The sequence below is a fragment of the Pygocentrus nattereri genome, chromosome 14 (genome assembly GCF_015220715.1).
Source record: "Pygocentrus nattereri isolate fPygNat1 chromosome 14, fPygNat1.pri, whole genome shotgun sequence".
Classification (NCBI taxonomy): domain Eukaryota; kingdom Metazoa; phylum Chordata; class Actinopteri; order Characiformes; family Serrasalmidae; genus Pygocentrus; species Pygocentrus nattereri.
Window position 1 is genome coordinate 33,252,326 of NC_051224.1, and position 25,915 is coordinate 33,278,240.

General features: G+C 40.8%; 1 protein-coding gene across 2 annotated transcripts in view; it reads left to right on the plus strand.

The window, feature by feature from the left end:
• Nucleotides 1-25,915, plus strand: part of LOC108416420 — a 107,141-nt gene that overhangs the window by 22,807 nt on the left and 58,419 nt on the right. The window contains exon 1 of one of the 2 annotated variants that reach the window (XM_037544693.1): nt 15,943-15,997. The exons of the other annotated variant lie outside the window; for it this stretch is intronic. The gene's annotated coding sequence lies outside the window, so the exon portion shown is untranslated. Of the gene's footprint in view, nt 1-15,942; nt 15,998-25,915 lie in introns of those variants that run through there. 2 annotated transcript variants of the gene reach the window in all.

Consider the following 25,915-nt stretch of genomic DNA (forward strand, 5'->3'; position numbering starts at 1 on the left):
AATATTTTATGAAGTAGAATTTATGGAAATACACTTAAAATACACTGTTATATATTTTGTAAAATGTATATGTTTTAAATGATCACATTTCAAATTGTACTTTAGTATGCTGTAAGGAAATCCACTTCTATATCTTCCCATACTGAAGTACATAAACAAAAGTAGATTTTATGGTCATTAACTTCAAAGTGTTATTTAGAAGTACATTTTAAATCAATTACTTTTAAAGTGCTCTTTTTGTAACATTTTAGTTGCAACATAAACAAACTTCCAATCAAATATGGGTATCCACGCACCCAAGAATATCTGTTTAAAATAGGTTTTAAGTGTTGTTTATTAGTTGTTAGTTGTGTTGTTTAGTTGTTATTAGTTGTAAACCAGCCATTAGGGGTGTACTTTGTGTACTTCTGGTGCCGGTCCCAAGCCCGGATAAATGGTGAGGGTTGTGTCAGGAAGGGCATCCGGCGTAAAACTATCATGCGGATCACGAATATGATTGCCATACCGGATCGGTCGAGGGCCGGGTTAACAACGACCGCCTCCGGTGCTGTTGACCAGCAGGGTGCCGGTGGAAATTGGACTACTATAGGTCGAAGACCATCAAAGAGGAGAGGAGGAAGGCAGGTTAGAAGGCAGCGAGAGAGAAGGAAAGGCAGGAGTGTGGAGTTTAGAGTAGGGACTCTGAACATAGGGACAATGACTGGTAAAGGCAAAGAGCTTGCAGACATGATGGAGAGAAGGAAGGTAGATATTCTGTGTGTCCAGGAGACCAGATGGAAAGGAAGCAAGGCCAGGAACATTGGAGGTGGATTCAAACTGTTCTATCCTGGTGTAGAGAGGAAGAGAAATGGAGTAGGGATAATCCTAAAGGAACAGCTTATGAAAAGTGTTCTGGATGTAAAGAGAGTGTCAGACAGGATCATGAGCCTGAAGTTGGAGGTTGATGGTGTAATTTTGAATGTGGTCAGTTCATATGCACCACAGCTTGGTTGTCAGTTAGAGGAGAAAGAGGAATTTTGGAGTAAGATGGATGAAGTGGTAGACTGTGTCCCTAGAGAGGAGAGATTGGTGATTGGTGCAGACTTCAATGGACATGTTGGTGAAGGGAACAGAGGGGATGAAGAGGTGCTGGGTATGTATGGTGTGAAAGACAGAAATGCGGAAGGTCAGATGGTTGTAGATTTTGCAAAGAGAATGGAAATGGCTGTGGTGAACACGTATTTTCAGAAGAGGGAAGAACACAGGGTGACATACAAGAGTGGAGGGAGGTGCACACAGGTGGATTATATCCTTAGCAGGAGATGCCACCTAAAGGAGATTGGAGATTGTAAAGTGGTACCAGGGGGAAGTGTAGCAAGGCAGCATAGGGTGGTTGTCTGTAGAATGAGATTAGAAACAAAAAAGAGGAAGAAAGTGAAGACAGAACCAAAGATTAGATGGTGGAAGCTGAAGGAGAAGGATGGTTGCAGGCAGTTCAGGGAAAATTGCAACAGGCTTTTGGGGGCAGTGAGGACCTACCTGAGGACCTGGAAAATACAGCTAAGGTAGTGAGAGAAACTGGCAAGAATGTGTGGGGTGTTTCGTCTGGTCAGAGGAAAGAAGACAAGGAAAGTTGGTGGTGGAATGAGGAAGTCCAGGAGAGTATTCAGAAGAAGGCAGCTAAGAAAAAGTGAGATAACCAGAGAGATGAAGGAAGTAGACAGGAGTACTGTGAGGCTAGTCGCATAGCAAAAAGAATGGTGGCAATGGCAAAGGCTCAGGCCTATGATGAGCTGTATGAGAGGCTGGACAGTAAAGAAGAAGTAAAGGACTTGTATCGTTTGGCTAAACAGAGAGATAGAGCTGGAAAGGATGTACAGCAGGTTAGGCTGATAAAGGATAGAGAGGGAAATGTACTAGTGAGTGAACAGAGTGTTGAGTAGATGGAAGGAGTACTTTGAAGAACTAATGAATGAGGAAAACAAGAGAGAGAGGAGGACAATGGGGGGAGACATAGTAGATCAGGAAGTGCAGAGAATTAGTAAAAAATCCCCATTTTTAAGAAGAAGGGTGATGTGCAGAGCTGCAGTAACTACAGAGGTATAAAGTTGATGAGCCACACCCTGAAGGTATGGGAAAGAGTTGTTGAAGCAAGGCTAATGCGAGAGGTTCAGATCAGTGAACAGCAGTTTGGTTTCATGCCCAGAAAGAGCACCCCAGATGCAATTTTTGCGTTGAGAGTGTTGGTAGAGAAGTACAGAGAAGGTCAGAAGGAGCTACATTGTGTCTTTGAGGATCTAAAGAAGGCATATGATAGGGTGCCAAGACAGGAACTGTGGTACTGTATGAGGAAGTCAGGTGTAGCTGAAAAGTATGTTAGGGTGGTGCAGGACATGTACGAGGATAGTTAGACAGTGGTGAGGTGTGCAGTTGGAGTGACAAATGGTTTCAAGGTGAAGGTAGGGTTACATCAGGGATCAGCTTTGAGCCCCTTCTTGTTTGCAATGGTGATGGACAGGTTGACAGACGAGGTCAGGCAGGAGGCTCCATGGACCATGATGTTTGCAGATGACATTGTAATCTGTGGTGAGAGTAGAGAGCAGGTGGAAGAGAATCTAGAGAGGTGGAGGTTTGCACTGGAGAGGAGAGGAATGAAGGTCAGTAGAGATGAGACAGAATACATGTGTGTGAATGAGAGGGAGGCAGGTTGAAAGGTGAAGGAGTAGAGGTCGTAAAGGTGGATGACTTCAAATATCTTGGGTCAACCATCCAGAGCAATGGACAGTGCAAAAAAGAGGTGAGAAAGAGGGTGCAGGCAGGATGGAGTGGGTGGAGATGGGTGTTAGGGCTGATGTGTGATAGATGGATAGCAGCAAGAGTGAAAGGGAAGGTTTACAAGACAGTAGTGTGTCCTGCTATGATGTATGGTTTGGAGACTGTGGCTCTGTCTAAAAGACAGGAGGCTGAGCTGGAGGTGGCGGAGATGAAGATGCTGAGATTTTTCGTTGGGGGTGACAAGGCTGGACAAGATTAGAAATGAGCAGATCAGAGGGACAGTGAAGGTGGAGCAGTTTAGAGATAAAGCCAGAGAGGCCTGGTTGAGATGGTTTGGACATGTGTTGAGGAGGAATAGTGGATATATTGGTCAAAGAATATTGGAGATGGAGCTACCAGGTAGAAGGAGAAGAGGTAGACCTCAGAGAAGGTTTATGGATGTAGTGAAGGTGGACATGGAGATGGTTGGTGTGAAAGTAGAGGAGGCAATGGATAGGGCAAGATGGAGGCAGATGATCCACTGTGGTGACCCCTAAAGGGAGCAGCCGAAAGAAGAAGAAGAAGAAGAGTTGTTATTAGTTGTGCCTTTTCATAATAATATTTTAGGTCTATTCTTAACTATGTTAGTACAGTTAAATACATTGTATTTATTGAATGTATTCGTGTCTTTAGTAATACAGCAAAAGTGGCACTGAAGTGTATCAATACATCCAGGCTTACATTTAAAACATATTCCAGCAGTTATGACTACCAATCTTTTTTGGGTTTAACTTAAGTTGTTTGAGAAAAAAGCAGTCAAAAGCCAAATACTTCATGCATTAATCTATATTTTTAAATTAGGTTAATTACAAATAAAATTTACTTCAAGTTGCTCAAGCTGTTCAACTCACATGCAAGTTGTTCCAAAACCTTGCTCCAACTTTATAAAATGGAACTTTGTTGAACAACTTTGGAAGTTGTTCCATGTACTATGTATGAAAATATGTCCAAAGTTTAAACATTAAAAGTTTGTACTTTTTCTTTTAAATGTCTTTTTAAAAGAACATTTAAATGCATTTTCTTTTAACAAGGGGCAACTGCAGACAGTACACTTTTGTAAATTTATTCACAGTGAAGCTGATGATGATCGTCAGTTTTCTGTTAATAATCACACTGTGGTTGTTAGAAAGCAACTCAGAAACTCAGAAAGCAACACTTAAACAGAAATAAACTTCCTCTTTGTTTTTTTTAAAGACTGTCAGTGATGTTCACTTCACATGAGGTTACAAACGTATCACCCTTATATGGGTGAAGAACAAAGTGTGGTTCAAGCAACGTCCTTTTTCTACAGCTTTGATCGGAGTCAGTGTGTCACTGTCTGTGTTCTGAAACCAGACAAACTGCAGGTCATCGTTGTACTGTGACTGGACGGGAGCCTCACACAGTAGGTTGATTACTTTTTATTTAAATCTTTTTTCACAGGAGTATTCTGACAACTCATGACTAATACTAATTGTGTAGTCATTTACATTTCACTTCTGTTTCATATCATTTTATCATTAATCAATAATAATACTTAGTTCACTTAGTTTTTAATATAAGATGATGTCTTGATATCTCATGATTTTGCATTTTGCAATGAATCATGCTGTTAATGTAGTGAACTGGTGATGCAGTGCTTGTAAGCTTGACGGGCTGAAAAGGTGAAAAGGAAATTGTCCAAACCAAAATTGGAGTCTGTTATAGATCGAGTTGTGTTATTAGCAGAAACCTTACCATTCCATTTTTCCTGCAAATGTTCTAGTTTAACATACTGGAAAACATCAAATATTACAAATTTTAAAATGCCATACATTCTATTGATTGCACAGAAGTGTGTTCTCCACCAGTGATATGCACTCATTGGGTAGAACTGCTCCCCCTGCAGACCAAACTTTATAGTGTTAAAATTACAATGACTGGAAAAGATGAAATGTGACATGAATTAAGCATTTTTTATATTGTATGATGACATGATTTGCACAATGTGCTAGTTTTCCTAAAATATCATAATAGCATAACATAAAACCACAGTGTAATATTCCTTTGAATAGAACATGGAATATTTTGTGTCGATTTCTTTACATGAATGTTGTTTATACCAATATTTATGTAAACTGTTAAACAATACATTCAACACAACTTCACCATAACCATCGACTCACTCTCACTCTCCCCGACAAGGGTTGCTAGGAACCTGGGGGTTATGGTAGATGACCAACTCTCCTTTACGCACCATGTTGCCTCGGTGGCTCGGTCCTGTCGCTTTGCGCTGTACAACATCAGACAGATACGGCCGTTTCTAACACAACGAGCCACCCAACTCTTGGTACAAGCAGTGGTCATCGACTACTGCAATGCCATACTGACGGGCCTCCCGGCCTGTGTTGTAAAACCACTGAAGATGGTTCAGAACGCTGCAGCGCGTCTGGTCTTTAACCAACCAAAACGGGCGCATGTCACCCCACTGCTCATTGAGCTCCACTGGTTACCGGTTGCTGCTCGTATCAAATTTAAAACTCTAACGATTGCCTACAAGGTGTTAACAGAGCAGGCTCCTTCCTACCTGCACTCGCTCCTAAAGGCTTACAGCACCGCCCGGCCGTTGCGATCCTCCAATGAACATCGTTTAGCTTTGCCAAACAGTCAGACAAAGCAATCGAGACTGTTCTCATACTTGATTCCCCAATGGTGGAACAAGCTACCTTCCACTGTCAGAGCAGGGGCGTCCCTCGCTATTTTTAAGACACTCCTGAAGACGGAGCTCTTCAGGGAGCACTTACTCTGATCGCCTCTTGCAAATCTAACCACTACCAACCTCATCTCCTTCTTGTCCCCCTTCCCTTCTCTACCCCACTATTACCCTTTGGCCTCCTTTAAGGCCTGACGATGTTTGCTCTATGTACCACATTATTTGTAAGTCGCTTTGAATAAAAGCGTCTGCTAAATGTAATGTAATGTAATGTAATGTAAAATGTGCTACATGATGCTGGACACTTTGTTTTATCTTGATGAAACAAGATTTTGATTAAAAATGTATCGTTAAAAGATATGATATTTATGATTAATGGTTACATGCAGGACTGTAAGGAAAACACATTAAAAAATATTTTTCAGATTTACCACTATTTTATGTGGAGTCACAATAGGGTGAAGTGATGGCCACATATTACTACTTTAAAGCTGGAAGTGCATATAATAAGGCCAAAAATGATAAGAAACTCATAGCCTCAGTCCATCTATAATCTTTCATTATAACTGGAGAAGAACTGTCAGTTTAAAGATTAGAGGTTGATGAAAGATTGGCAAATAGTTTAGAAACACCCCAAATCAGAAATCATCATGCATTTTTCTTTCACATTGTGATGAATTTTCTGCAAACATGCTGCATTTTCTCTCAGTGATGAAGTTGAGGTATTAAAACGATATTATTGGTTAATGGGCTTTTTGGGAATGCAGCCCATGCCTTGGTAAGTGAGATAATGACAGAAGGGCAACTCTGAGGAATTCTGGGCTAGACTTTGGTACAGCTTCTTTAGGTCACGAGAAGGGGAGGATGTGGGGTCACAATTCATCACAAGTAGGAGGAGTGAAGCACTGGTATTTATAGGAAGCTAGAATTAAGCTAGAATCCACCATCACCATAAACACCGGTGTACCACAAGGCTGTGTGTTGAGTCCCTTCCTCTACTCCCTCTTCACTCATGACTGCAAGCCTGTCGATGGTTCCAATACCATCATTAAGTTTGCAGATGACATCACGGTGCTTGGCCTCATCAAAAACAACGATGAGACAGCCTATAGGGAGGAGGTGGATCGTCTGGCTGAGTGGTGCGACACAAACAACCTTCTGCTCAATGCTGAGAAAACTAAGGAGCTCATTGTGGACTTCAGAAGGAATGCTGACCCACATCCACCCATCCACATCAAGGGGACGGCAGTGGAGCGTGTGAACAGCTTCAAGTTCCTTGGTGTCCACATCTCCAAGGATCTCACCTGGACGACCAGCTGCTCCAAGCTGGTAAAGAAGGCTCACCAGCGCCTCTTCTTTCTGAGGAGGCTGAGGATGAACCACCTGTCCTCAGACATCCTGGTGAACTTCTATCGCTGTACCATTGAGAGCATCCTGACCAACTGCATCACAGTATGGTACGGGTGCTGCTCTGCCTCAGACCGGAAGGCGCTGCAAAGGGTGGTGAAAGCTGCCCAGCGCATCATCGGTGCACCACTTCCTGCCATAGAGGACATCTACAGGAAGCGGTGTCTGAAGAGGGCTGGGAAAATCATCAAAGATCCCAGTCACCCAGCACACAGACTCTTCACCCCCCTGCCCTCTGGGAAGCGCTACAGGAGCCTCCGGACTAAGACCACCAGGTACCGGAACAGCTTCTTTCCAACAGCTGTCACACTCCTGAACTCTGCCTCCTGACATCTAAACAAATAACAATGGACTGTACCCTAACACACACCAATAACACACAGATTTACACATCACTCAACACCACTTACCGGCCCATTATTGTATATACTGTGTAAATACTCTACCTGTTCATAAGTACATACTTATCCCCCTTCATATTTATAACCTGTTCATAGTACTTTATACCCCTTCATATTTATAATGTGTTCATAGTACTTTATACCCCTCATATTTATAACCTGTACATTCTTGTTTATAACCTGTATAACCCCCTTCATGTTCATACCCCCTCATATTTTTTTAACCTGTATATACTATACTTACTGTACATTGTAAGCTATATATTTATATTGCTGCTAAGCACTTCTGGATGGATGCAAACTGCATTTTGTTGCTTTGTACCTGTGACATACGCAATGACAATAAAGTTGAATTCTATTCTATTCTATTAAGTAGGAGGAGTTTAGGTGTGGTCTTTCCTCAAACTTCAGTTATGTCATAACTCCATATATTCCACAGAGTCTTTGAGAAGTGAAGATGGGCAGGAGTTCACACTCTCTGAAAGACTGGGTGGAAAAATAGTGCAACAATAGTAAAGAACTTGGGGGTTCGATCATCTATGGCACACAATAGCATTAAAAGATTCAGAGAATCTCTGCATTTAGGAGACAAGGCTGAAAGCTGATATTGGATAGCTGTGAAGTTTGGGTCCTCAAGCAGCAACTTGAGGAAACCTCAAGTTAAAACTCTAAAACACAAAGAAAAAACACATAGAAACAGGATTCAAAAACGGTCTGGCTCAAGCTCGTTTAAGATGGTCTGAGGTGAAGTGAAAAGGTGTCCTGTGGTCCAACAAGTCAAAATTTGAGTGTGAGTGCTAAACTGGCCTGCCTGCAGTCCAGACTGGTCACCTTGTGAAAACATTTGGTGCATTATGAAATGACAAACACAACAGAGGAGACCTTGAACTGTTGAAAAGGTGAAATCTTACATCAGGGAAGGCATTTCACTTTCAAAACTACAGCAAGTAGTCTCATCAGTGCTCGAACACTTACAGAGAAGATGTGATGCAACAGAGTGGTAAACATGCCCGTCCCAACTTGTTTTGAAACATGTTGCTGTTTAAAAAAGTAAATATAATATATTATATAATGTGGATGATTTTCTATGGACCTGATTAACACCAAAGCCAAATTTCCAGAAACTGAAATAACGGACTAAAGCTCAATTATACGGACAATCCCAATAATCTCTGCCTGTTTCTAAAGCGATAGTAGGAAATGAGCTCTTACACAAATGAAATGAAGCTTCCTCTTTTCCATTTTTCTGTAGCATAAAGTCTCACAGTGATCAGAGTGGAGGCGACGCCTGACTGCTTTGATCTTTGTTCTCTGGACTAAATGAAAATGCTGGTCATCTTTGGAATCTTGGTGATGTTCACTGAAGCTGGAGTGGGTAAGTTTTCTGCAGTAGCATTTCTTTTTATGATTTACTGCTTGTGACGATCAGACAGATTTGCAGACGCTCGCAGATAAGATGCGATGACTTTAATTATCCAGTCAGTCCAAAGGATAAAGCACAACTCACAGTATAAGATCCAGTCCAATAATCGATAACATGAAACCATCCGAAAAAGGGCAACAGTATCCAAAGGGGCAAAAACACAAATCATACACGGAAAACTCGTCCAAGGTTCGATACACAAAATACACAGAATAGTAGAATCAGGGAACGCTCAGTAATTGTCTAAACAATACTTTGCGAAGTTCTCAACCTGAGTGCCTGCTTAAATATCAGTAGGGGATGAGCATCAGGTGAAAGGAGTTCAATAATCCGGCGACTGAGAGCGCTGATAGGTGCATGGGGAAACCACGTGACCTGTCTGAGAATCTTGGGGGTTGGAGTTTTCAGAGGCCGGATCCCCTAGCACATGATCGATCATGTGGTCTCCCCTAGCACTCTGGGAGATGAAGTCCAGCTCCTTCGCAGAATGCATGACAGTACCCCCCCCCCCCCAAAGAGTTCGGGCGGACCCGAAGACGGGGACAACCAGGACGACCATTCCCACCACCACCGGACCTCGGAACAGGAACCAAACCAGAATCGCCGGAGCGTCGGAGCAACCCCGAACCATCCCTTCTGGACCGCAGACGGGCAGGCAGGGAGCAAAAGAACCCTCCGCATGGGCGAGCTCGTGGACGGGGTGCCAGCCTGTCCGGACGCCGATTGTGAAAGTCCCTGACGAGGCCCGGGTCCAGCACATCTCAGGCCGGCACCCAGGTCCTTTCTTCTGGGCCGTAGCCTTCCCAGTCAACGAGGTACTGTAAAAGTCCACCACGCCTGTGTGAATCCAGCAGTCTCCGAACCGTGTACACTGGCTCTCCTTCTATCCACTCCGGTGGCGGGGGTGTGGCATCTGGCGTCTCCTTGTCTAACGGACCTGTAACCATGGGCTTGAGAAGAGAGACATGGAAGGAGTTAGACATACGAGACAGTGGGGGTAGATCTAATTTGTAGGTAACTTCATTAATTTTCTTGACTACTTTATAAGGACCTATATATTAGGGAGACAGCTTGCGACAACTTCACTCGGTTAGTCATAAGTTCTTGGTGGCCAACCACACTCAATCCCCTGGTTCGTATGTAGGAGTTGGCCCTCGATGCTTGTCTGTTCCTTGTGTCGGCGGATGGCTCCTTCCATTCTTTGATGTGTCTGCTCCCAGACTTGTTCACTTCTCTTCATCCACTCGTCCACTGCTGGAACATCCGTTCGGGTTCCGGTCCATGGTGCGACAGGTGGCTGATAGCCTAAAATACACTGGAAAGACGTCAATCCTGTAGCAGAACTGATTAATGAGTTCTGCGCCATTTCCGCCCAGAGTAAATACCTTGACCAGTCTACTGGGTTGTCTAGACAGAAGAGCCTTAGGAATTTCCCCAGCTCCTGGTTGACCCGTTCACATTGTGCGTTGGATTCCGGATGGTAACTCGAGGATAGACTAAGTGAAACCCCCAAATGTTCAAAAAATGCAGTCCATACCTTAGACGTGAACTGTGGTCCTCTGTCTGAGACTATGTTTTCAGGGATCCCGTAAAATCAGAACACTAACTGGAATAAAGTTTTAGCAGTTTGAAAGGCACTAGGAAGGGCTTCAAAGGGTATAAACCCTACTCCTTTAGAAAATCGGTCTACCACTGTCATAATAGTGGTAAAATTCTGCGATCTGGGCAAGTCCGTCACAAAACCCAGAGCTATGTGCGACCATGGTCTGTTAGGGATCGGTAGGGGTAACAGTTTACCTGCTGGTAACGTCTTTGGTGTTTTACATTGAGCACAAACGGAGCACGATGCCACAAAGGTGTGAATGTCTTGGAGCATGGTTTCCCACCAATATCTATTGACCAAGAGTTGCTGTGTCCGAGTCTCACCTGGTTGCCCTGATGTCAAAGAGGAGTGTGCCCATGTGATGAGCTCTGCTCGGAAAGATGGGGGAACATATAGCTTCTCTGGGGGACACTGCTCAGGTATAGTAACCTGTGATAGGGCCTCCTCAATCTCTTCATCTATCCTCCAACGAATGGATGAGATCCTAACTTCTGGAGGAAGAATCGGATGTGACCGTTTTTCAGGGTCCAGAATGCCTCCAGTGGAAAACTTCCGAGACGGGTCCCCGGTCTATAGGTTATGCTAAATCGGAAATGCAAAAAAAACAAAGACCACCTAGCCTGTCGTGTATTCAATCTCTTGGCTGTCCTAAGATACTCTAAATTCTTATGGTCAGTTAACACAGTGAATGGATGATTGGCACCTTCTAGCCAGTGTCGCCATTCTTCCAGTGCTAGTTTAATGGCTAACAATTCTCGATCCCCAATGCCGTAATTTCTCTCCGTTGAGGACATCTTATGGGAATAGAACGCAATGGGGTGTAACTTCATTGGAGACCCGGTCCTCTGCGATAGAACAGCCCCTACTCCTGTTTCTGAAGCATCTACTTCTACCACAAATGGCTGTTCTGGATCCGGATGTGTTAATACCGGGGCATTAGTAAAGGCCTTTTTAAGGTTTTGGAATGCCTTTTCTGCATCCTCATTCCAGGCTACTTTCTTGGGATTTCCTTTTAGCAAAGAGGTCAGAGGGGCTGCGATAGTACTAAAATTTCTAATAAACCTACAATAAAAATGGGAGAATCCCAAAAACTTCTGCAACTCCTTTACAGACTTGGGTTGTAATACTGCTTCAACCTTGTGATTATCCATAACAATTCCCTGTGGACTAGTAATATACCCCAGAAACGCGACCGAACGCAAATGAAATTCACACTTCTCCCCTTTTAGGAACAAGTTATTTTTCAACAATCTTTTCAATACCTCTCTGACGTGGGATACATGGGTTTCCCAGGAGGGAGAATATACCAAAATATCATCAAGGTATGCTATTACGAATTTACCTAACATGTCTCTAAGGATATCATTTATGAACGCCTGGAAGACAGAGGGGGCGACAGAGAGTCCGAAAGGCATAACCAAATATTCATAGTGCCCCCTAGTGGTCATGAAGGCAGTCTTCCATTCATCACCTTCTTTCACCCTTATCAAATTATACGCACACCTTGTTCCAGAGCTTCATTGATATACACATCCAAAGCTTTTTGTTCTTCCTGCGTTAGGGGATATATTCGGGCTTTGGGCAGTATTGGCTCTGAAACCAGTTCAATGGCACAATCATAAGGTCTGTGGGGTGGCAGTTGGGTGGCGTTTTTCTTTTCAAATACTTCCTTTAAATCCAGATATTCAGAAGCAATATTAAACATAGAATTTGAATCGGGGCTTTCAATGGTTGTGGACCTGAGAGAAAGGGACAGTATACTAATACAATTTTGCACACAATAGTCTGACCATTTTGTTACAGTACGCTCTGTCCAGGAAATTGCAGGATTATGTTTCTCCAACCATGGAAGTCCCAAGATCACTTGCGTTTTGATGGGGATAGTAGCCTGGGTGCTGGGGCTAGGCCCCACAGGATCGCCATCCAAAGCAGTACCTTTAAGGGTTTGTTGTAAGTTTTGCACAGGGATCTGTAGCTTCTTCACAATCCAAGAATTGATGAAATTCCCCTCAGCTCCTGAGTCGATCAATCCTGAAACGATAATATCATTATGGTGAAGGCACAACCACACCGGTAGTAGAACAGATTTGGAGACCAACCCCTTTGTGTGTATACTCACCACATTAGCACGCGAAGTGAACTCTGAGTGCTTTCCAGGGGTCGGCGCCTTGCTTTGAGAGATCCTCCTCCGTCACTCTCTTATACGATGACTGGGTTGCCCACAGAACAGACATAAATGATGGGAGAGACGATGTTGTCTCTCCTCTTGTGATAATCAGGATGAGTCACACAGCATGGGTTCAGAGCTTTCTGTATGTTCTCTTCTGAATTGAAAATGGTAAGATGTGCTTTTGGGGTTCCTGAAACTTTCTTTCTTCTTTCGGGAGTTCAATAAGTGATCTAGCTTTATTGCCAATGATATTAACTGATCCAAGCTTAAATCTTCATCCCTGCTAGCAAGTTCGTTAAGGATTTCTGGTTTCAGTCCTTGCCTAAATGTCACCAAAAGGGCAGCCTCATTCCAGTCACTGCTGGCAGCGAGAGTTCTGAACTCTAAGGCGTACTCTACCACTGAGTGTGATCCCTGTCGTAATTGGGCTAAACGTTCTCCAGTAACTTTTCCCTCATAGGGGTGATCAAAAACGAGTCTGAATTCTTTCAAAAAACGTGCATAGGTCCAGTTACTAAACGAGGACCAGCTAGCAGTAGCCCAGTCTAATGCTTTACCAGTTAGTCTTGATACCACAAACGATATTTTTGCTTGGTCTGTAGCTACGGGTGAATTATCGAAAAACACTGAGCATTGTAACAGGAAACCTCTGCACTGATCCGGATCGCCTGAAAATTTACTAACCGGAAATGTAGTTTGTGGAGTAGCATCGGCTGGGGAAGTAGGTGCGAGCACCGCCGTCTGATCAGTCAGATTTGTGGCGCGGAAGTGACTGGACATTTCTTTGATACTATTCACTAGCTGCACCAGCTGAGCTTGCTGTTCCGACTGTTGATTACTCAGGGATTCCAGTGTTACTCCTGAGAGAACAAGCTGATGATGTCCCAAGAGTTGTCCCTGCTCCAAGAGCGCCCTTTGGATAGCGTCCTACTCTGCCGTCTGCATAGTGGCGAAGTATTCTGTGACGGTCAGACAGATTTACAGATGCTCGCAGATAAGATGCGATGACTTTAATTATCTAGTCAGTCCAAAGGGTAAAGCACAAGAAGTCCAGCTCCTTCGCAGAATGCATGACACTGCTTCACACTTTTTGATGACCAAAGCAAAAATTCCGTTTCTATGCATCTTTCTACTGAACTGGTGAAAAGCCAGAGCCCAAAACACATTTCAGACTTTTAAATGACTTGGGCTTTAGACTAAAATCTTTCTGTGTTGAGTGACCATATAACTCAAGTTTACTTTGAACAGTTGTACACACATAAAATTGTAATGTTTTTCATTGAAACACAAAAATGTTTACCTAATTGCAGAAAATATGCGTTTCGATAGTGACATTTCTTGATGTTATAAACTTTCAGAAATATGTACTTCAAAAAATGGAATCTGCTCACCAGGTGGTCATGAGGGACAGGGATGCAGTCTCATGTCCTGCTCTAAAATGCAGGGGTGTGGATGAAATAAGACTCTTCATATGACCTAAAACTCATTGTGTTTCGGTCGTGACATGAAAATGTGGGACAGGAATTTTTGAATATACATTTTTATGAAAAAACTGATAGAAGCCAGGATGTTGAAGGAGCACGCAATAATCCAGAGCCCTGCCCAGTTGACTGTAAAATTGCTTTGGCATATAGTCATAACATATTATTATTATTTTTAACTGATTTGCCTTTTTCTACATAGGTCATGTCTGTTACACCCTCTCAAATGTCCTGCTAAAAGTGACATATTTTACCTACAGATTTTATATATATTTGAAAAAAAGATAGAAAGTTTAAAATATATTAGTATAAAAGATGTGGAAGAAGAAAGATAATTGGTCATGCTGTAAAATTGTTCTTGACTGGTTGGGGACAGGGGAGGTACGGTGGCGCAGTGGGCAGCGCTGTCGCCTCACAGCAAGAAGGGTTTCCTCCAGGTGCTCCGGTTTCCTCCCACAGTCCAAAGACATACAGTCAGGCCAATGGGACATGCTAAGTTGCCCCTAGGTGGGAATGTGTGTGACCGGTGACCTGTCCACGGTGTTTCTTGCCTTCCACCCAATAACGGCTGGGATAGGCGTGTGTGTGTGTGTGTGTGTGTGTGTGTGTGTGTGTGTGTGTGTGTGTGTGTGTGTGTGTTTCACAAAGCTGTCACTTTAAAGGTGTTTATCATAAGTGTTGTTTTGTGATTATTATGAGTTTTAATATGTAATATTGATTATGTCAATTTTACCTTCCAGGACAAAACCTTCACTAAACTATCTTAAAGCTATGTCTCAGACATCAGGCCACATTTTCATAACCACTTCCTGTAATACTTAAGACTTAATACCAGTGAGACAATCAGCTCATCCAGGAAGATCATTTTACTTGACAAGGAATCTTAAAATTGGTTCCAGTGTAGAAACAAGTAGGTTCTGAAAAGTGTTTTAAAGCCTGAAAGAAGTAAAAAATGCTGCTTTTTTAGATCAAATTAATTGAGATCAGACTTGCTCCAGTACAGTAACAAGTGAAACCTGCTGTTTATTATAATATCATCATTTTTGCAAAAAAAAGAAAATACATATTTAAGTGGAAATGAATTAATTCTAGTGCCGTGTAACTATGCAGTTATTGGTACTTATTCAACATGCAAGAGCTTGTTTTGCTGGTAAATTGCTCAATTTTAAGATTTCCTGACTAACTGAGTTCTGATCTATTTGAGAATATATCATTAGATCAAAGATAGAAACTGGGAAATACTTTCAAAACAAGATCATTCATTTTATATTGCCAGATTTACGTGTTAATATCTGGCAAGCAGAAGAGAATTTGGAGAACATTAAACTCTTCAGATGTCAAATTTCGATCACCATCGCTGTGAACAATTTACCACTTTATGCAGAAATAAAAAAAAAAAACAGTGGAATTCCCCTTTGACACTGACTTAGACTGCAATTGTTATTTTTCTAGAAATAAAATGAAAAATCCTAATTATTAAAACAATTTAAACATCTTAAGTTCTGCTGCTCATTTCTTCCATTCCTTATTTCTTCTCTCCAGAAACATTCACTCCTTTACACATTTACCACTTCACTGAAAACTGTGACTCGGTGTTTAATCTCAGCTATCTGGTATAAACAGGCTGTTTAAAGTGTGTGAGAGGTGAATACAGTAGACGACACTTCACTGTATCAGATTAATGACAGAATCTTCTTGCTGTTCTTCCTCTGCAGGTTTGCTGTCCATGAACCCTGTTTGTAGATTTAATCAGAGTGATCCATGTTATGGAGCTGTGGGACGACCGCTGTACCTGCAGCTGCCATCTGAGTATGAATTAGACTTAAAGAAGATCATCAATGGAGCTCCTAGTGATCGTATTATCAGGCTTATAACCCATATCATCACATTAAAAAATTCAGATTATCCAAGATGGCAGTTTGTTGCTGTTAACAGAACCATGATAATCAGCAGTGCAGAGAAAAGAGACTCAGGAAGATACACTTTAGATACATGGGATTCAGCAGCGAGAGACAGAGGCGATTATCATCTCCAGCTGGTTATTGAAGGTGGGTCTACACAACCTCTAATCACATCACACAGTAACCAAAACATAAAACTACTATATTTACTAATGAACTCATATAAATTCCTAATGGAGAATTTCGGTAGACCAAGTAGGACCACAATATGAGTTTAGTACTGCTTTTTACAAACCGTATAATGACATTAAATTTTAGATTTTTAAATGATGTCCTGCAAAAATTGATATATTGTAAGTGAAGATTTGTGAAATCCTGTAGAGAAATCTAATATTTCTCATGTTGACACTGTTCTAAGCTCATTACGAGATTATTTAAGTTCCCTCTTGGTATTTTTTAAGTGATGTTAGTCAGTGAGATTATCTCACTACACTGGCAGATAATTTGGCTTTTTTCATACAACAAGAAAATGATCTCCCAATATCTTGAGATAACAGAATAATTAAAATGCCTCTAAACAAGTAAAAATGTAATAAACTTGCAATATAACAAATTTATAGTAATCACAATGAGGAACATTAAATGAATCAAATAAATTTTAATGGTCAAGATCACATTTTTTGTAAAATATTTATAAATATCTTTCAAGTTTTTACAAATGATCAGTGGCTTTGATTGTAAGTTCTTGTATTGAGAAATAAAAATAAATGCAGTTGTAGATACCTCACTGTCTCACTCAGTATTTAAAGAAAATGAAGTGTTGAAGAAATTCAGGCAGCCAAATAACATTATTAGTGCATAAAATGTTAAACAGACTAAATGATCAGTTACACTGAGGTGTAGTATAGACTGAACTCTAATATAGACTGAACTGTAATCTAGACTTGCCTGTAATCTAGATGGAGCTGATATTTAGTCTAAGGTGTAGTCTAGGCAGATAATCTTGTAATCTAGACTAGACGGTAATTTAGATTTAGGTATAATACAGATTGAGCTGTAACCTGGACTGTGCTGTAATCTAGACTGAACTCTAATCTAGACTGTAATCTACACTGAGCTGTTGATCTATAATTTGCAGCTATGGTGTCCTCAGTGACTGTGACAGACATCTGCTTATCTATTGAGAAGAGGATAGTTTACTGTTCATCTGATGGAGATAATGTGCACTATAACTGGACTTTCCAACAAACACACCAACTGGCTGATGGGAGCCAGTTACTTCTGCTGGACAAGGAAGCTCATGGAAGTGTCACCTGCTATGCTCAGAATCATATTAGCCATGGACACAAAACTATTGAGATACAGCAGTGTCCTGGTAAGTCTTGTCTTTTTAAAGATTTAAATGAGAAAAAAAAAATCAACAGCAACAACAACGATAACAACAACAACAACAGTGCTACAACTGCGAAAGTTTTATTAGACACAGCTTTCAAGGCAGAACCCCAAGCAGGTGATGTGTGAAATTAAATGATCTCTCATGCTGTTATATTACCTAGGTTTTTAATTTCACCATGTGGAGCCCAACACTTGTCCTGAAGATCTATCACCCACTTGGACTCAAGGTGTAGATCCAGGGTACACGCCTGCTTATCACTACAAAATAAATCATGTTTTTACAGTTAGGCCCAATCACTCTGAACATCACTTATACACAAAACAAGGACAGCTAACAACATAAAGATGTACGTCTTCAGTAAATATGTACATAGGAATGCACATCACATTAGACATGAATAAGCATCACCAGCGAGTTATGCTAGGCTGCAAACTCAGTAGTCTACCATTGTTTTCTGTCAGTGTTATCATTGTATTTTGGCCAATCAAAATCATTACGCTCTTCTCCTCATTCCTGAATTTGTAAGGAATTTGGTGTTTGTACAGGAAGTCATCAGAGGTAAGATATAAATTATCCATAAACAATTTTTCAGGCATGTTGTTTCAATCCGCTCTAACCAAGGATGCTGGGATGCCTGAAATTTTGCTGTGTTTTTGATTGACATCTTAGTTGTTTAAATTGAAAAGTAGAGTGAATGCATACTTCATAATAAAGGGTATCTAGAGTGGGGGTTTATGGGATTTCAGCAACATTGCAGGAAAATCAATGTCACAAATGCACTTAAACCTAATTTGGTACACAATTATTGAAACAAACTGTTTGAACAAGCTTCAAGCTCAATATTAGGGAAACATTGTTCTTAAGTAAAAATGTCTTAAATTAACACTGTATTGCTTTAAATAAGATACATTCCTGAAAATGCTCCTCAAAATGAGGCAGCAATGTTAAAAACAGGATAACTTCACAATAAACTGGTTTATTAACACCACAGAATAAAAAATTTGATGCAAATGTTTTGACACTGCAAACAATGAAATCTTAATGAAAATCTTTGTGTTTTCATTTTAAGATAAAAAAAGATCAATTTCATTCTGAAATTTCAGGACAACTTCACTCATTTTAAGAATTCACTGTTTTTGGAATGAGTTTATAAAGCAGGATGTCTGTGTAGTTAAATTCTTAAAATAATTTGAAATGTCTTCGTCCATAGCGGACAGTTTCAAAATTTTTTAGACCTCAAATTCTAAAAACTACTAAACAGTGACATGGTGGTTTCATTTCAACTTTGGGGGGCACTAATCAGCGTCTGTCTCAACCTACTGTAAGTGTTTTATACTAATTATTAATGTGAAGGATGTCACTTTATAAATGTATAAAAATATTAAGATGTGGAGTCCCTTAATCAAGAACAGAGAAGTAGGGCTGTAGTCAAGACCACCTTTGAGTCCATGACCATGACAAGTCAAGATCAAGTCAAGACCAAGTCTAGAAGGGGCTTAGCTAAGACGAATGATAGTGAAACCTAGAATACCAAGTCCCCTTTGAGAAACATTCTTAAATAGTCTTTATTTCATTCCAGTAAATGAAGGATTTTCTTTACACAAAAATAAAAAATATCTCCATTTCTATTTACGCAGATGAAATATGGATTCAGTTTGGTATTCATTGCACAGAATAAATCTTCTAAACAGCATCAAATTGTTATCAAGATCATTTCAGATTTTTATCTGATGAAGATGAACATCAAAATAAAGCTTTTTTTAAGCTTTAGCAAAATAAAGCAACTGTCTCCTTTTTAAAAGAAATAGTAAGATAGTACAGCTTTTTCTACAGAACTTGTGAAATGGTTACTGCAAAGTGTTTAATACCATCAAATTCGATCTGAAAACTCCAGCCTTACTACCTAACACAGCATAGTCCTGGTGGTTGACCAGCATATTTGCATCTAAAACATAGCTTGTAATAGTTTTGCTGGTGATCTGCATGGTAACTTTAATTGCTGCTGTCCACCATACTAGCATCCAAAGCACAACATATGCTGGTTTTGCTAGTGACCAACATGCTGGTCTATGCTGGTTTTTCTTACAGGGCTCTGATCTTTCTAACACATTTCAGTGGAGTTCTTAGAGAGCTGTAAGTAAAGAAATGCAATGACAGGGCTAGAACTGCACTTTATCCACTTCAACAAAAATCAAATACCTTATACATTATAAAAGGATGATCAGTTGGGAGTACCAACTGAAACTGAAAAATGAAGGTCAAAACTGGACTCTCTGCTAATGATAGTTAGACATACATAAATGACACCCAGACACAGAAGTCAACTTCAACAACCAAAATCAATCACAACACATTGTTAAAAAGTCCTGATGTATTCAGAGCAAGTTGTTGGGAAGGGCAGTTCACCCCCTCACAACATGGTAGGGCCATTTCCCCCACCCCAGCTCCTCATAAGTCTACGCCTATCAAAAATACCACCCCTGGAAGTTCACCCCAAAACAGCTCAGCTAGGTTTTCCTCTCAACTTTGAGATATGTCATCAAGAAGGGGTTTTCCTAGAGTTTAAACTAGTAAGGCCCACTCTAGAGACTACTGTAGCATCTCTGTAGCAGTTGAGTAGATATGTTCTAGATACAGCCAGCACGTTTTCAGGACTGAATTTCCATTATAAAAGTTCACACTGATTTATTTATTACATCCATTAAGCACTTTATTTCAATTATGTTGTATATTTCTACATAGAACATAATAGTACTAAATTCATATTCAGCTTCATTTTCATTGTCATTGATGTTGTTACAGTTATTGACCAAAATTCCATTTTCTGTCTATACTGCCTTCAGTCCAATTGCTCAGTTTCTTGTTTATTGTGTTTACAGCTAATGTAATCTCTCTCTCTCTCTCTCTTAGGATACATTGTGTTTGTGTCAGTGTGGGTTTTGGAGATTATTATTCTGCTGTCATTGTTAGGAGGCTTTCACATCTATGCCAGAATCCAAAGAAAACAGAGCAAGAGAGCAGCAGAAAGTAAGAGCTCTGTGTTTACTGCACAATAAAGGCACATTCAGAAAATATCCTTAACCAGAATAAAACTCAAGCATAGTGCTGCAAAATCATGAATTTGGACCATGCCTTCAACATATGGGAGGACTTGTGGGGTGGAGATCTGTGTGGCTTCTGTCTGGAGCCAGGAGGTCAGACCACCAAAGAACTCCCAGATGAATTTCAGAACTGTTCAGGGCTTTGAATGAATGAGGTGTGATCACGGGACCTTCAAATGATGAGAGAGTGAGAGTGATCCAGAGCTTTCTGTACTAAAACAGCTGATTGTGAAGCAATGACATGAGAACTGTGATGGCTTGGGTAGAACTTGATATGTATATACCTGCTAGCAGGATATGGGGCAGCTGGATTTAAAATGAGGAGTTGATTAGTTACTATTAACATAAGAGATAAGAAAAATGGAGCAGATGAATTAGACTTTTATCACTTGTAGGTAAGAGCTGCATAACAGACATCTGTATCTGAACCCCTGATTAGCAAGCCACGGGCAACAGTTGCAGTGAAGTTCCAAGTGGCAAAGTCCATGGGGTCACTTGTAGGTTTGGGAAGAGAAGTTAACAGGGTAATAGAGAGGTAGAATGAGAATGCCAGGCAGCAGGAGACGGTGCATGATGCTTGAGAAAGTAATGATAAGAATTCCAGATCCTGGTAGTACCAGGAGAGGTGGATGGAGGCAATAGCTGAAGGCAGGACTGGATAAATAATTTTACATGACGAGGCATATTGACCAATGAGACCGATGTATCCACAGTTGTTGGCCTGAGGTTTTGCCAATAACCGTCATGTGCCACACTGCCATTTATTTAGGCCAGAGGTTTATTGATCTCGATCACATTTTCACAGCATATAGGTCTGCAACTACATCAGAGTAGTGCAACTGCTCTTCAACCTTAGTTGGAGATGCACTGCCAAGGACTAAGAATGTGCAGTAATAAGTACTGTCTAGAAGAGAAGTTGGGTCAAAGGATGTTCCAGTAGATCAGAGAGAGTGGTAAGCTTGGAAAGCTTCAAAATGCAAGACACAGGAATTTAATCTTCAGCGAAAAAGGTTTGCTGGTGCCGAGGGGGCAATGAAGAAAGGAGGGTGTTACAAAATAAATAGGATTTGAGTCTTTACTGATTGAGGCAAAGATGTGAGTCTTTCACCAGTGGAGGTGAGAGGACACATGGCGCACCATGCCTTAATAGGTGGAATTCCAATGATGGAAGTGAATGTTGCATCCACAGGTGCAGGCAACTGGAAGATATATTGAAAGTCAGACTCTGGCAAGTAAGAATGAAGGGTGGAGAGACAGTAGCATTGATGCTGTGGGAAGTGATGAGACCAGTTGAGCGGGTCAAGAGGAGAGACTAGGCCAGAAGTGTTGTGTTGGCAACGAAACAGCAAATGGGTGATCAAGCAGGTAAGGATTAGGTTGGTGGTGGAAACTGAGGAGTAGGAAAACTGGAATGAAAAGGTGCCATGGATGAAGGAGATGAAGGGAGTAGAATGACTAACAAAAAAGGGGTTGGTGAAAGTAGAGAGACAGATGTTGAGAGAAGAGCATGAAGAAGGAAGAAAGAAGGAAGATGAAACAAAAGGGAGTTCCGAAGGATAAAAGCTGAAAAAGGGCTGGATGAAAGGAGAGAGAATGAGAGTGGGCTGTAAGAAGAAAGGGATAAAGAGGTGGAAGAGGGAAGGGAGGAAAATGGAGGTCAGTTAACATTAGTCAACAGTACACTGGCTGTGAACATTATAGACAAGAGAACTGATGCAGCCAGAATAAAACTAGTGATTAGTGTGGGTTAGGTTACCTGATAAACTGACATGCCAAACTGTTGACCAAAAGGCTTAACATATTAAGGCATCACATTTTACTAAGTACATACAAGGCATAGTATTGAACAGATTAGAATTTTGGCTATATGCTAGAGAGAAAATTGGGGAATAAACATGTGGAAAGAAAAGGGAAGCAGGCATGAAGGAGGAGCAGGAGACTGTGGAAATGGCAGCTTGTTTTACCACTTAAAGTGGCTGTTGATGAGGTGAAGACATTGTCAGGTGTGTGTTGATGCACTGTCACATGGTTTGCATGCTCAAGCAAGCTGAGGGTGTTAGAAGAGTCCGGACAGGGTGATTATTCCTTAACGTGCGAAGGCAGGAGCTGCATCAGTCACTTAAGACCACCTTGAGACCCCTGCTGCCATTCTGGATGCATTGAGTCTTGGCAAGGAGTGAGCAACAGACTGGGGTGGTCAACCAGGCATAACCATGATTAGGTGTTTCTTTACTAATTGTGACAGGCCTAGTCATGTAAGAGTCTTTATATATTATTTAAACTGATGTAAATATGGGAGGCAAAAGTGGTGTAATTGTTGCTTAGTTGCAAGATCATCTCACAATTCTCTTCCATTCTGACGCTCCTAGGTAAAGAAGAGGAGAACCTGGAACAAGAAGACAGAGAGCATCATTACAGGAGATAAACCATCTCGCACAACCGGAACAATCAGCAGAATACAACCATCAATAGAGAAAAAAAGAAAACAGGCTGAGGTCATTCTGATAATTAAGGACACTGGTGGACTGAATTGACAATAAAAATTTGCCCATCCAACTAACAAATCATTTAGCCTTGTGAATTGAATGTAACTGTAGACAAAGCACTTTTAGTGATTGTCTTTGACTGAAAGGTCTGCATGGAACTTGCTTTAACTAGCAGAGTCCAGTCATCACCATAAGAAAGTATGGCCTTCAATAGTTTAGTTTAGTATCTCTTTACATGTATCCTTCACAAAGAACATATGAGGTCAGAATTCCATTGACAGTCCATAGAAAGATTCTTCACTCCATGCATAATGCGACCGGTATGGAAACTGGTATCTCTCTTGGCACTGCTTTGCTTGCCTTTACCCCTTCTGGCTGGCACTTGCTCCAAGGAACTCGGGATGTGTGGCTGTGTAAGCTGGCCCATGGTACATGCAGATGCTCCTAAAAATGACTTTTTGTTAATGTCATTGTTTGTTCATTTAAAAGTATGTATATCTATTTACTGTGTTATTCTGTGTCCAGGGGTTTGAGTGTTTAATGTTGAGGTTTGACGACCATGAGTTCAATGCTTTGTATGTGCCTTTCTGCCCTTGGGATTAATAAAGAGCTCTTCTTGTGGTGAAATCATCCACTGTGTCTTGATCTATGTCAATGCTACTGTATATTTCAGTATTTCACCTACTGCTCCAAATTGAGAATTGAAATCTGCTGATTTTGCTGATCAGTCAAAGTGTTCCAGTGTTCCATCATGTCTGTTATCAAATCATTCACATACAGACACCCTACAGTTCACTCAAAATACATGCACAGTTCTAAACAAGTTTCCTGCAAATTGAATGTCATGGTGTTAAAATAATAAGCATTTTATAATATACAGAAATGGTTTATAAAACTTTTTTTCTAGACTATAACAATTCAAATCAAAACTGCCTGAATGATATTCAAGACCTCTCTATGATTGAATTATGCAGAAGTTTCCACCCATTGAGGACCTACTGTAGTGAAACACAGCTGGATGTCTGTGCAGATGTCTTGTTTGGTTGTGGGTAACAGTGTCATCATTCATTCATCTCACTAGTCTCAAAGCAACTGTTGCAGCACACAACTCCATGGTTCCCATAGCTAGTGGGGGGATTTCATTGACCATGGTATAGGGTCACTTAGCTAGCCCGGAAAGAGTGCTTAGCTGTGGGATGAAGTCTCACACTGCAACTACGGTTCATCACACAGGAAAGCCACAAGTGCCGAACATGTCCCCAACCACCAAGACGCATCATTTCCCCACTCACAGGCCTCACAGCCACAGCGCAGTGCCAACCAAGCAGCCAGGCCAGGCTGCGATGCCATGCCGATCAGGTCCCTTGTCAAGATCGCCTCGTAGCTGCAAATACAGTGACTCTGAGTGTTTTCCATGAGATTGTAAATTCCTTTAAGCCCCTTTCAGAGACGAAATCTTAAAAACTCACAGTACTTTAAATATAATATACTGGATGTTAGTTGGTTTCTGGCAACATTTATCACTGAAACTGAACATAATACTTATCTGTGAAAGTTCTTTTACTTAATGCTATACACGTTCATTTTTTTAAGTTTTGAATGGTCAATGATAGGTCATTGTGAAATCTGCGAGCATAGTTTAAGCATTATGGACAGAAGTAAACCAGCACTGACTGCAGGCCATTACAGAAGTTTGCCTTCATAGTCTGGTGTGAAACTTTGGCCTGACGTCAGCAGCCACTGCTGAAGAAGAACTAGAAGAGTGACGCAAGCCAGCTGAGGTTCACCATGCTCATTCGTACAGGGTGGTCTTGATTGTTTCTGGGGTAACGGCCTAGTAATGCTGCTATGACCCAAGACCTACAGCTCTCCTCCTCCAGCTTCAGGGCTGTTGCCATTGTGTTACTCTGTCCCCCTTTGATCTAAACTTAGGTCAGCAGTTATGCTGGAATTTATATTCCATTCAGAGACCTGCTCAAACATCACAAAACAACTATTTCAATCAACAGATTACAGTGTGTTCATCCAGTGAATCTCACATCTCTAGTTTCTCTCTGCAAACCTATAAATCTAGTACTTAGTGCCTATTTACCTTTTTATTAATAAAATACCCTTTATTATAGTTACTTTATCACTTGTGGGTGTAATTATCACAATTTGTTCAACTGATCATTGGCTGTAGGGACTCCAACCTGAATTGAACCTAAACGTAAGTTGTGTTTATGGTGTAAATAAGAAATAAATGAATAAAGTTACAATCTCCCGTTAGTTTCCCGTTAGTTAGTTAGTTTCCCTAGAATGTGTTTTGTTTTGCTGTAATATACAGCAGCTTAGGACAACTTACACTTTGCTGTAAACTTACAGCATTTGTTCACAGTTAAGCTCATCATCATCACCAGGTTTCAGTTAATAATAACACTGTGGTTTTAATGAACTCTTAATTACTGTAAGTGATGTTAAACTCAAGTTGGAGGACTTTTCAGCCTAATTGGGTTAAATTCACATAATGTCCCTTTTCTTAAGCTTCTTAAGTCTGTTGGTCATCTTTTGTGTTCTGGAACCAAACAATCTGCAGGTCCTTTTTGTACTGTTGCTGTGCAGTGGTGCCCTCCCACAGTAGGATTTATTTCTGATTTATTTTTTTTTTCTTTTATTTAAACAGGAAGATCTTATGGAGATCAACAAGATTAAAACAAGTTAACAAGGTTTCAAAATCAAAATGAATTGTTTCTCAGCAAGTTGTAAAAAGAACTGAAATAATGCTGCTTGTAAATATTCAGCCCCATTCAGAAAAGGACTTTGGGATATAAAGTCATTTTACTTGATTTGATATGATTCATTCTGGACACACAAACAAAGCAGTTTCTATTTTATTTGCTATTCAAAAGCACCAGTGTACCAACCAATAATAATTACTGGTACACTATGATGGGCTTGCGTGGGAAATCAACCCAAGCCTACTGGGTGGAGGAGATGGAGGACAGAGGCGTCACATACTATGCTAGAAAAACCTCAGTCTAAAAACCAGAATGATGGTGTTACTGCTGTCATTTTTATTTTGGTGAAGTGGATAATATGACCG